The 13186-nt window shown below is 35.8% G+C and overlaps 1 protein-coding gene across 1 annotated transcript in view; it reads right to left on the reverse strand.

The window, feature by feature from the left end:
• LOC149535289 (Cytidine/deoxycytidylate deaminase family protein) overlaps positions 1-13186 on the reverse strand; it is a 140094-nt gene that overhangs the window by 107414 nt on the left and 19494 nt on the right. The gene's annotated exons all lie outside the window — the stretch shown is intronic.

Consider the following 13186-nt stretch of genomic DNA (forward strand, 5'->3'; position numbering starts at 1 on the left):
GGGTGGAAAAAAATAGAGGTCTACCTTAAAGTCTTGAGGCTAGTACTAGGCAGCAACCCAACTTGTTTAATCATGCTTCAAAAATCATGAATAAATATGCAAAGGGTCATTTCAACAAGAAGAAATCTATTCTCCAATACATTACTCCTAAGGGTCAAAAGGAAAAAAACAGGGGAGACTAGGGTGTGCGATTGTCCTGTTTGCATGGATGACTTTACAGGCAGCTATACAAGGGATACAAGGGTGAAGTCTCATTTTTTGGGTATAGCATGCCATTGGGCCATAGCTTGTCCAACTTTAACTGAAGAGGAGAGAATAGAGTGCACTATATATTGCACTCGGAAGCTGAAATGGAGAAATAAGGTTTAGCAATGCCAGCACCTTCTTTTTCAAGTTCATAATCATCTAGGCCTATCTCATCCCTTGTGTATTCTAACCCTATTGAGACAAGAGGAAAGAGGAAGGTGAGTGGTGGTGAGAAGGGAGAAAACATTCAAAGCATGTTTAATGCACAAGCACCAAAAGCTACAGAGTCAATCATTGCTAAATTCTTTTTTGCTAATGCTATCTCATTTCATGTGGCCATTCCTCTTATTTCAAACAAATGGTGAAAGATTTAGCCACTATGGGTCCTTCATTCGCACCCCTTGGTCATCATAAGCTACAAACTACCCTCCTAGACAAAGACTACTCCAAGGTTAATGTGTTGTTGGAGGATATGAGACGGACTTGGCTGAGGATAGGCTGCTCTATTATGATGGATGGGTGCATTGTTGTTAGACATCCGTCACTCATCAATATCACTTTCACATCCCCTTTTGGTTCTTATGTTCTGAAAGTCGTAGATTTTCAGGGAAGCCAGAGGATGCAAAGTTCCAATTGACCATTTTGAGAGATGCTATAGAAGAGATTGGGCCTGCTATTGTTGTATAGCTGATCATAGGTTCAAAATATGTGTACAAATCAGTTGGTTTAATGGTGGAGGGTGCTTACAGGCACGTGTTTTGAACCCCTTGTGTTCATGCATTGAAAGGCATAGAGAAGATAGATTGGGTGAAGCGAGTGGTGTCAAAAGCTAGAGAGTTTCAAATGTTTATTTGCAACCACCACATGTCACTTGCTCTTTTTAGGACCTTTTCGAAGGAGGAGTTCCTCAAAAGCCATGTCAATTATTTCATTTTAAAAATTTATTTAAATAATTGTTACTTGTGTTTTCCAATTACATTGAGTCCTGTAATTATAAATATTATAGGTATGCCACTTACTACATCTTGATGGAGAGGATGATTGAGGTGCATGAGCATCTACAATTGATGGTGATGAATCCAAGGAAAACCCAATGGTCTAATTCTAGCTATCCCGAAGGAAGATTGGTCAAGTTAAAAAATCCCTGATGACAACCGGTGGACCATAATGAGGCAAGTTGTTGATTTAATTTAAAATTCAATATGAGCCTTTTGATTGTTAATTTTCATATTAAACTAAAATTTATAATTATAAATTCATAATTCTTTCGAACTATTGTTTGCATTTTGCAGCTATCTTTGCTCTGTCAACTCACCCATCTTAGATCTCATTAAATATGTCAATACAAACTTTTTTAGTCTTGGAGAGAGATATGAGACATTTCACAATACACTAGAAAAGATAAAGAAAATGATTTCGGCTAGAGATCCTTCTTTGGGATTACATGAATAACATATTAGGCCCATTGTGGCTAGGAGGTGGAACATAATGAATACCCCACTTCAATGGAAACCTACACTCTAAATCCCAAATGGTATGCAAATATGGATGGAATAGTGCCTCCATGTGATGATCCACAAGTATTAGATGAGTTCACACAAGCCATTAATAAGATGTTTCCAAAGGAGGAGCCTTCCATACTTCGCACAAAATTCCTTGATTTTAAAAAACTGTGGTCCAACATTGAGTAACCCACAAGCAAGGTCGGATAGAGTCATGTTGGTACAAAGAGATCCTATTCCATAGTCGACATGGCATGGGACTGATACACCAAGTTCCTCTCACCTCCTTGAATAGGTTACTAGTTCCTCTATTGCAAAGAGGACTTGGTATTCCCCTGTCTTTATTCACTCCCTCAAAAGGAATAGACTTACTTCGAGATGAACAAAGAAGCTAGTGGTCATGCATAGTGCTCTTCGACTTAAGGATCATTGGATTGTGGGGTATAGGTAAACTCCAGCTTTATGGTGGGATGCTAATCCTATAAGTGTGGACGAAGATGATGAGGAGACACCACCAGGATTGGTTAAGACTTTGTTGGATGAGGATGCACTTATAATGGAGCATACAGTGGCAATGACTCAAATGACTTTGGTTTTGATGCAATGTTTGAAGAAGCAAAATAGGAGCAACAATGTACTTTGCTTTTTTGTGTTTTGATTTTTATATTGAGCATGAAACTATATGGTAGAATTTTAGCCTTTGGGCATTTTGTATATAAAACTTAATTTTTTGTTTTCACATGCATATTGACAATAAGTTCCAAATTTTGAATGCATATTAAGTGTTAAAATGGTTGACTATTTAGTATTTAGCATTGAAACAATTAAAAATGTTTTTGATTATATGAAAACAAGTTTTGAAGGGCTCCTAAAACCCTTTGCAAAAGAAGCATAAGATTTAAAACATTAAAGCCCAAACCAAACAACGAGACCATAAAAAAAAAGGCCATCCAAGAACAAAAAGCCGATGGAGATAGGGACAGCAACAGAAGGCCAGAACACAAAAGACAACACCCCTAGGACATAAATCAACCAGGGCCAGGCAGCAAAACACAACCTAGACACATCAGAATCTCTACAATCTCCAGCTCGAGCTCCATCTTTTCTGTTGCTTGCTTGATCTCCTTAACCTCCGTAGTGGCAAAGGAAGTCATCTTTCTAGTGTTAGCTCTAGTTCTCTTACTAGGGTCAGCATGGCTGTCAATATTAGCCTCCTTATCTTCCATGATTTGGATAATCGCCCTGTCATTAGTAGATCCCTTCAGCTTACTTATGAGAATCTTGATGTGCTCATTAGAAGCTTTTAGGATTTTGTAACTCAGATCAGCGATCCGTTTAAAGTAGATTCCAAGTTGGAAACCCTACCATCCAAATCCAAGACTTTAGCTTTCAGGTTATGGAAAGCAGCAATGTCCATAATAGAGCTAGCATTATCCTTCTTTTGCACAGTAAGCAAGCTAACACCAACATCCTCACCGCTATATTTAGCTACATCCTCTTGGTTATTCACCTTGCTCTCAAGAGCTCTCATCCTCAGGTTCACCTCTTTGATCTCATGATAAAACCATTTAATGGACCTTTAATAGTCCAGCATACCATTCCTTGCAATTAAGAGGACATCCATATTGGATTCTCTGCTAGAGTCACTTAGAATGAGCATAGAAGGATCAATAAGCTACATAAGAGAATCAGCACCAATATCCTCTGCCCTAACTGCCAAATTCATCTTTGCACTGGAAATGGCCAGCTTAACCTTGCTCAGATCAACATCCTTCCATGAGGTTTTCTCCCTTAGATGGGGAGTCTCCTTGTCCAGGGGAAAAAGAGGCAGAATCCATAGCAGGAGCCTTAGGGGAGCTCAGGGATACCTCTTTCACACCTATTAGTATTTTCCCACCATCGCCAATGGGCTTGGGAGTAGACTTCTTCATCTTTTGGCTCTTTGAAACAAGGGGCAGCATGCTCTATTTTTTCTTCTGCCTCTCAAGCTCATCCCTGTCAGTGTCCATATCATCCTCCTTCTCATCATACTCATCATTAGAAGAAATAACCTCCTTAATATTTTTACGTTTTTTACCCTCATCTTTCAAGGGGTTTCTTGGACATAGGCCCCTTCCCTTTGCCCTTGGTGGCTTTTGGTTCAATTTCCTCAGAAATGCAAGTCCTCACTATCCTCACTTTCAGAAAATTCATTAAAAGATTCAGAGTCATCTAACTCAACCCCTGGCTCATCTTTACCCTCAATGGGGATCCCCACCGAGTGCATCTTAATGTGCTCATAGATTAAAAACATAAGTCTATCATGCAGTGGGGGGTTGGTAACCTCAGGAGACTGTAATGTCCCCATTTGAAAGACTAAATTTAATAAGTAATATAAACAATAATGAATAAATAAATCAATTTATTACTAAATATACTATTTTAATGAAATATCAAATTGATATAATATTCTATTATATCAATGGATATAGTGATAATATTAAAATAATAATAATAATAAATGAAATGATAGGAATAATATTATGTACTATTAATAAAATAATATATTATCATTAATGCAAAATGTATATCACTCATATAATTTAGATAACAACATAGATATAACATATAAAAGAATATATTAGTGTAATGATTATATGAGTCACCAATCGGTGAATAAAAGAATGCAAAGATAATGAATGAAAGATGTGTTGACAATTATAATAAGAGTTAAAATAATCCTCATAATAAAGAGTGGAAATGTTAACCACTATAGCTTTGGGAAGACGTGTGATTAGTAAAGATATGAAGCAAAAGGACAAAGGGCACATATATGGGACATGAATCCTTGTTCAGGGAAGAAGGTATAAGAAATTCTCGCAATCATTCAAAGGGCATCAGACGGGGAACGGCAAAAATAGATTACTTATTACATTGACTAAGGCAGCAACTGGTCTATTTATTAGTCAATGATATTGGGATTATTCGGATAGCTATTCAGACTTTGGAAAAAGTGACAGAGCCAAAGGCCTATTCCATTTTTACATTCCAAGGATAGTGATTGTAGCTAATTAGAGGGATTGCATCAGATCAAACGCTACAGACAGGGATACCAGTAGAAGAAAGAATGATATAAAGGAGAAAACATCGAATAGAACAGACAATTAGGTGGACTAGGAAAGATGGTTCCAGCAGCTCCATGTGTGTGGACTATCTAATAAATTCATGTTACTCGTATAGATTTAGCACCAAGGCTATGAAGGATATCAGACCAATTTTTGGAAATATTGGGACTGCATTCGACTACCCAGGGAGCAATTTACAAATGCCTAAGTCTGTAATAACAAGGTCTGTAGCAAGCAGAGAATAGAGAACAATCTATCAACGTATAAGGATTTGAAAGGCCAGAAATGAGGAGGAGGCAAGTTGCGTATACATTCAGCAAGTAGAGATCTGACGGCAACAATTGGATAGTAAAGTGATAAAAAAGGACTTCAATATGGCAAAGGGAAGTCACCATTACCCAGATTTTTCGATCTTACTCAGTCAATGTCAGAGTGATTTCAGTATAAGTGATAATCGAAGGATATACAAGAGATGAATATTGAACAGATGGTGAACATTATATCCAATGATTAGTATCAAAGAAAAATCTTTAACATTAGACATCCAATAAATCTGAGACCAACCACCAATGAATGGTCAATCAATTGCTAAAGACCAAGTTAACAGTTATGAACTCAATCAGCACACAATTCAAATCCAGTCAGTGGTGAGTTATCAATAAGAGAGCTTTACACATCTTGGAATGGAAAGATCACTATACATTTATATGCAACATAGATTTATAAGGGAATAAGGAATCCTACTATATAGTAGTGAACAAGTCTAAAGTGAAGATAAAGGAATAGCTATAGGTTTAACATAACTAGATTAACATTTATATATCCATTCAGTAATAAGGAGAAGGAAGAATTATATTGGATGGAGAGAAAATCAAATCATGATATATCTAGTTCTGAACACAAGTTATCACTTATTCGTTATGAAGGAGATGGAGCACTAATAAGATATAATTTGTATGGAAACAAGGGGTTAACAAAATGGATGAAAAGAAGAAAGATTATTAGTTATTCATATTAGAAAGATTTATCTAGTAAAAAGGAAAAATCAACATATCCAATTATAATTCAATCCATCTTACAATCCTTAGTCAATGGAATTTGTCATTCAAAGACAAAATTAAGGCAGATACATCAAGGGACATTACAAAGACCTAATTCCAATGATGCTAGCATTCAAGGAACAATACAAGTAAAAGGATATGGATCTGAAACAATGAAATGTTATATGGTAAGGTTATATAATGTTTAAATTGCATGCTTTATCCCAGTATTACAGTACTCTATGAATCCCAAGCTGAGCCTCGCTTCCGGAGTTTTTGGCTCTGGACTCGGACTCGGCCGAGTCTAGCAAATTCTTGGTTGAACTCGCAAAGTCTTGGCAATTGGACTCTGTTGCGGCCGACAACAAAAAATGTGCAAAAAAAACAATTCTTAATTACTCTAACTTGCTTTTGGGGGTTTATATGTTTTGTCTACGACCTAAAAAATGTCATTCCATCATGTGCAAATAAAAACAAGAGAGAAAAAAAAGCTTGAGAGAAGAATATATGGGTTTTAGAAATAGATGAGCATATCAGTTGGCTCTCATATATCGATTGTTGATTGTTTGGGCAAGTTTGTAGCTTGCATTCACACATTGAGAGGAGCTGAATGAAGCATTTGGAGGAGGCTTCTACAAATTTGATTTGCCTTTCCATCTTTTCAGCAATTTTGAAGAGGCAAGTTACATTTTTTGTATTCTTTTCTGAAGTTTTTACATTCATGAATCATATTTTGGTTTCCATTTTGTTTACATTTGTTTTAGACTTTAGATTTGTTCCATTTTATCTTTGCGAGGTATTGGAGGAAGTGTTGAATGAAGTGGGTATGGAGAATGTGGTATAGACAAACGCACATAATGCAGCAAATTATGTAGTTGCAAGTAAGCTTCTTATGGAGAGGCATCGCCACTTGTTTTGGAACCCTTGTGTTGCTCATTGCATTGACGTCATGTTGGAGGATCTTGGTAAACTTCCCTAGATAAAAAAATGGGTAGAACAAGGAAGGAGTATTTATAATTTTATATATAATCATACTTGGGTCCTCTACCATATGAGAGAATACCCAAATAAAAAAGAGTCGATTCATCCAGGGGTCACTCGATTTGCAACAAATTTTATCACGTTACAATCCTTGCTTCAATCCAAGGGAGGTTTGAAATGCTTGTTTATAAGTGAGGTGTTGACAACGTCATCATATCGAAGACCACTGCATGGATTGAGATGGCTGATTGGATCTTTGATGAGAGTGGCTTTCAGCAACCAACCAAAAGATTATGCAAGTAATTTTCCTTTATGTCCTCATTTCCATTTCATTTCATCATTTTTGTAGCCACTTGTTTATGATCATTTTTCAGTTTTGAAAGTAAAACTTAATGTTTCAACTTTACAATGATTGCAGTTCATAGAGCCTCCTATGAATTATTGATGGAGAGAAGCCCTCAATGGGATACATTTATAAGGGCATATAAAGGGTGAAAGAGGCCATTAGATCTTTTTATGAAGCGAATGGAGGTAAATATGGTCCCAAATGTCATTGATAGACGATGGCACAATCTACTTCATGGACTTATACATGCATCTGCCCACTACTTTAATCTGGCATTCCAAATCAGCCCAGGTTTCAAGGCCAATGATGAGATGTGGAGTGGGCTCTATGATGTTGTAGAGAGAATGTCACCTAGTGAAATAGTTGGAGAAAATGTAATCCATGAGATAGAAATGTATAAGAATGCACAAGGAGACTTATTCTCACAAAACTTATGCAAGAAATATTAGACACTATTGATGCCAAGTAAAAATTTAAGATTCCAATTTCTAATTCTATTACCATTTTACATTGATAAAGTCCAAGATATGGAATTGATTTTAAATTTTCTTGTTTCAAATGCATGGTGGGAGATGTTTACTACTACAATGTCAAATCTTTAGAGGGTTGCAATTCGTATCTTGAGCCATCCATGTAGCACTTCAAGATGCAAACGCAATTGGAGTTTGTTTGAGCATATACACTTGAAAAAGTGCAACAGGTTAGTAGTGAAAAGGTTGAATGATCTTGTGTTTTTTCATTACAACCTTTGCTTCGTTACAGACAAATCTTGGGCACTGGCACATCTCCTATCATATTAGACAAGGTTGATCCACAACATTGAGATTGAAGATCCTATCTTTAGTAATAAAGACTTGGAATGGGTTGATCAAGTGGATCCATAGGTAGAGACAATAGCGATGGCACAGGAGGAGGCTACAGCATGAGGAGACCCAATGGAGGGGCCTAAGGTTGAGAGTAAGGGATTTGACTCTGAGGATGATGAGGATTATGAGGATGAGGATGAGAATGTCACTGAGGTTGGACCGCAAACACAAGGAGAGAAGATGGCTATAGAATCTTCCAAGACCTATCTTAGGTGTACTCATAGCAAAACATAGGCTACTATGAACCTTAGTCTTCTAGTCTCTAGCTTTTATTTTAATGTGTTTTGTGTTACGTAACATGGCTCGTGTTTGCAAATGTAAATATATTGCCATTGTTATCGATATGTTCCAAATGCAGATTTGGATTTCATATAAGTATGAGAGGAGGAGACATGTCTCTTGTCTCTTGAAGAGACATGTCTCCAAGGTTTAAACATCATTAGTTAGTATATTAATAATATAAATAACCATATGTATAATATATTCATTATTATTATATATATGTAGTATAATATATGTAATATATATATATAAAAGAATATTTATCTAATGATGATTTACCATCAATAATGAAACTCGCAATCATATCAAATTGACTATAACTACAAACTTAACACTCCCTCTTAATTAGGAAGGATTGATATAGAACATATTATGTTCTTGAGCATATGAAGAGATATCATCTCAGTATGATATTCCTAGAATGGTATATTTAAGGATATCAACATAAATGTATCAACACACACATATATGTAATAACATATATTACATATGGAACTAACTTCAATTCACAATGAGGCTAAATTTCTCAACACTTCTTCTTTAGCAAAGAGGGAATTTAAGCAAATCCTATAACTTTAATATAAGTCTAAACATCATCTTAAGTGTGGTTTATAATAAATTTATGTTGTGGTGTCTGGCAAGATCCGGCCTGAAGAACCATAACAATTAAATTTCATGGTGTCCGGCAAAATCTGGCCTAAAAAACCATGATAACACTCGCTCCAACACATTTTGGTGTTAGGAGATAGGTCTATTATTGATAAAATCATCACCTTACAATAGTTACCTTTTGTTTGTTATCATAACTTCCAGCACACCGAGACAACAACTTAATGTAGTCTGTTATGATAACAGGTCTAGCTATTGATAAGATCGTCACCTTTCAATAGCTCCCCTCTAAATATATACATCAATGAAAGATCGTCACCTTTCATGACATAATCACAACAGCATCATGTAGTAACTCACATGATATCCACCATGAACCAAGTCAGAAGGTGGACCCACCATAGCTGCTACTAAGGTGGAACAAAGGGTTTTCACCTCATACTTCTCTCTCATAGAGGAGAGCGCATTATGAAGAATTTCTCTTAGAACTTCTCCTCATAGAGAAGATATCATCCACAAAGGATTGCACCTCAAAATTTCTCCCTCTAAACATCGATCCTAGGAAGTCAGGGCCTCTAGTTACTTCCTCAAAAACTCTCTTCACCCAAGGATGCCTGTCGAACTCAATCTGAATCTAATCTTCTGATTTTCTGGTGATAAGTCGTCACTTCCTCATGATATACGTAGGAGTTGGCCCATCAACATCATCCACATGTATTTCTAGACTCCCTCTAAGTATCAATCTTCTAAGCTCCTGCATTGCCTTCAAAGAAGTGTCATACTCCCTCTTAATATAGAAGAATCTCATAATCTCAATCATCAAAAATGAGAGCCTTATTTTATCCATCTTGATCATCAGGTTCTTTGGAGCTACTATCATTAGGTTGAGTCTACACAATATCTAGTAGCATGTGTAAAGTACCAACTTTCTTTTCCTATAAGAACATCCTCAAAAGGAAAAGGTCAAGGCAAATAACCTTTTATAGTATGTATAGAAATTACCAATAAGAGAGAGATAAATGTCAAAAATAAGAATACTTATCTACACATAAAGATTCAGAATTTTCTTCTTAAATTATTTGAGAATGGAACATCTTGCCTCTAAAAGTGGGAATGGAACATTGACTAGTATTCCCCCACAATGTAAAATTTCCACTTATTCTTTGAACAATTTTGTATCAAATATGATAACTCCTTTCTAACTTGCTCTTTTTATCCATTGAAAGTCCAAACATTCATTTAGCTTAATAATAGAAGCAAACACAAACTCGTCCACAATATGCCAATATCTTGATTGAGTATGATTGTGCCACTTGAATGACTCTTCAACTCATACATCAAGTTTCATTTATCAAAGAGAGACTCGTAGATGGTTCAATTAAAGTCACTACTTTCTTATGATGTACACAAGGGGTAGGCCCATTCACATAGTTGCATGAATTATAGTCCTCTTGACTGGTACAATTTATCGATCACTGAAGATTCCATCACAACATTGGTTTACTCACTCTGAATCAATATGATCAATATCACTAAAGGTTGACGAAACCATATCCTCTATATGCTCCCTCTGACGGATGTGTCAGAATCCCTCTGAATCAGATATTAATCCTCATTTTCTTGCAAGAACATTCTTGGAGGAAAAGATCAAGACACATAGCTCTTACGTGCGTATAGAAGTAGAGCTACAATGAATAGACAATTTTAATGCTCAAGGAAAACAAATACTTTACAAACATCCTTGATTGTCCTCATCATCACTGATGTAGTAATTATGCATATAACATTGAATTTCTTTCACCCTTCTTATAAGACATTATATTGATCTCATAAACATCAATCATTTCTTAAATAAACATTATATATATATATATATATATATATATATATATATAGTTATCCATTGTACTTTCAATTATAATATACATATCACATAAATGAATAAAGCGCATCTTATACTCACCTTTATCTTTGGCCCTTATAACCATAGGCATCATTATTTTTGTTGTTTGTGTATAGGGTTAATCTTTATTCCCTTACATCTTCTAGCGCGGCTCTCTTATTAAAATAATCTACTCTCGATACTTCAATATGCCGATGAAGATATGACCTTCCCAATTGTCACAGTGTGAACATTATTAGTTTCACATCGACCAATACTGAATGGAGAGAAGACTATATGAATTGATGTGTTCGTTATTTGCAAATTTGTCACTCAACCTTCTTGTATATCACACTCTTAATATGAGTCGACATGACTTTAAACGATGACTTTGATAATGTCTCGGTCTTATGGGCCCCCATCGAATATTCAATTGTCCCTCCTTACCTCTTTATTGGCATGTGTTTTGAGTACATAGGCTTATTATTTCCACGTTGGTCAAGCACAGTCATTATTGGCAAAAACATATATGCACCGTCCTTGTTGATTTACCTGTATGTTGTCCAAGACTGTCATTTTCTTAGGAGGTGGCAACGCCAATATTTGAATCAAATATGCTATGTTCTTGATCTTCCTTAGTAGGTGTATATTCCCAAATTATATTCATATACAATCTGCAGTACCAAGAGAGCACGCCCTCACAATAACTTGGTTTTATTTGTGTGCATCACATTTGGTTTAATAGTTTCAAGAGTTTAACCACAAATCCATTCTTTGATAATTCTTTCAATTTTCGCATTCTGTGAGACATAATATAAGCAAAGGAATTCTATGAAGCTATTTGCGTGTAATGTTTATGATTCACATTCTACATACATGTCTATGCAGGCGGCTACAAATAAAAGAGTTAACAACGTCTTCTATCCCAATAATCATGTCTCTGAGGAACACATGTTCCATATATATTATATCTCTTGTGCAATCTCAATCCCTCCGAAGTCATATTATATTTGCAATTCTCAATGCGGATATAGCTTTATACTCCCAAATTGAAGGAGTGACAATATTTTTGGTTCATACAAAAATCAATCCCCCAAAATTTGTATATCTATGCACATATTGATCATGACGATATTTGCAAATGGCTGCTTTATAATTGAGGTGAATGTTTACTCGAAGTCTCCAATCGTAGTTCTCCTTGAGATTTAAGTAGCGTCGAAGATAGCTTGGGCTAGAATCATGTGTGGAGTTTATCATCGAACATTATGACCTTATTTCTCTTTGCAATCCCTTCTGTGCTACCACTCCTGCAATCTAGCAATAATAATTGGGGTCAATGTGCTTGGGATCCAAGTGATTTCAATGTCTTCCTAGGCAGAGAAACTATTTCCATTGGCAACCACCACAATTGAAATGTGTATGCAAGAGAATATGCATGGCCACAACTTAAAGCAGTGGACTCTCCTCTCAACATGCTTTTGGACAAGGATCCCAATTAAAAGTTTCTTTGACCTATGCTCACTGTGCACAAGATCTTTCTGGATATCTCATATATGTTCCAAAGAACCGTAGATTTTGACATTAGCTTGCCGTGTAACTTTAAATGGTCTTAAAGTTTCTATTGCCCTTTTAACAAAACCATTTTTTGTATTTCTTGCACTTAGATTGAGCATGTTGTTGGTTGCAGAAACTCACTTTGGTACCATCCATATGGATTACATGTATAAGGAATATGTCCTACAACTTAACTTACATCATTCCAACCACTTAAATCAATTCGACATCTAGACCATAACCCCTCTCTATGGTGCTTACTGGAGATAGAGGATAGTGGAGACCTTCCGCCAACCTGCGATCAAGCCATTTAATGGTAAGAAACTCTATGCGGTTATTCAGGGCCAATGATTTCTGATATAATTGCGACCATTTCTTGTTCACTACTGAAACTCCAATAGCACAGATCGATAATCTAAACACACAACTTGATCTGCATTGGCTTCCATTGCATTGATTCAATCTAATTATTGAACACCAATCTCTTATTATTCATTTATACATTTGCAACTAGGCTCTAATACCATGTTAAGTAACATGGATCGTGTCTGCAAATGTAATCATATTGCCATTGTTATCGATATGTTCCAAATGCAGATTTGGATCTCATATAAGTATGAGAGGAGACATGAAAGAGACATGTATCCAAGGTTTAAACATCATTAGTTAGTAAATTAATAATATAAATCAACATATGTATAATATATGCATTATTATTATATATATGTGTGTGTGTGTGTGTGTGTAATATATATATTATATATTATATATATA

This window comes from Cupressus sempervirens, chromosome 10 (assembly GCF_028749045.1).
Source record: "Cupressus sempervirens isolate cs-2001-9-10 chromosome 10, ASM2874904v1, whole genome shotgun sequence".
NCBI classification, from domain to species: Eukaryota; Viridiplantae; Streptophyta; class Pinopsida; order Cupressales; family Cupressaceae; genus Cupressus; species Cupressus sempervirens.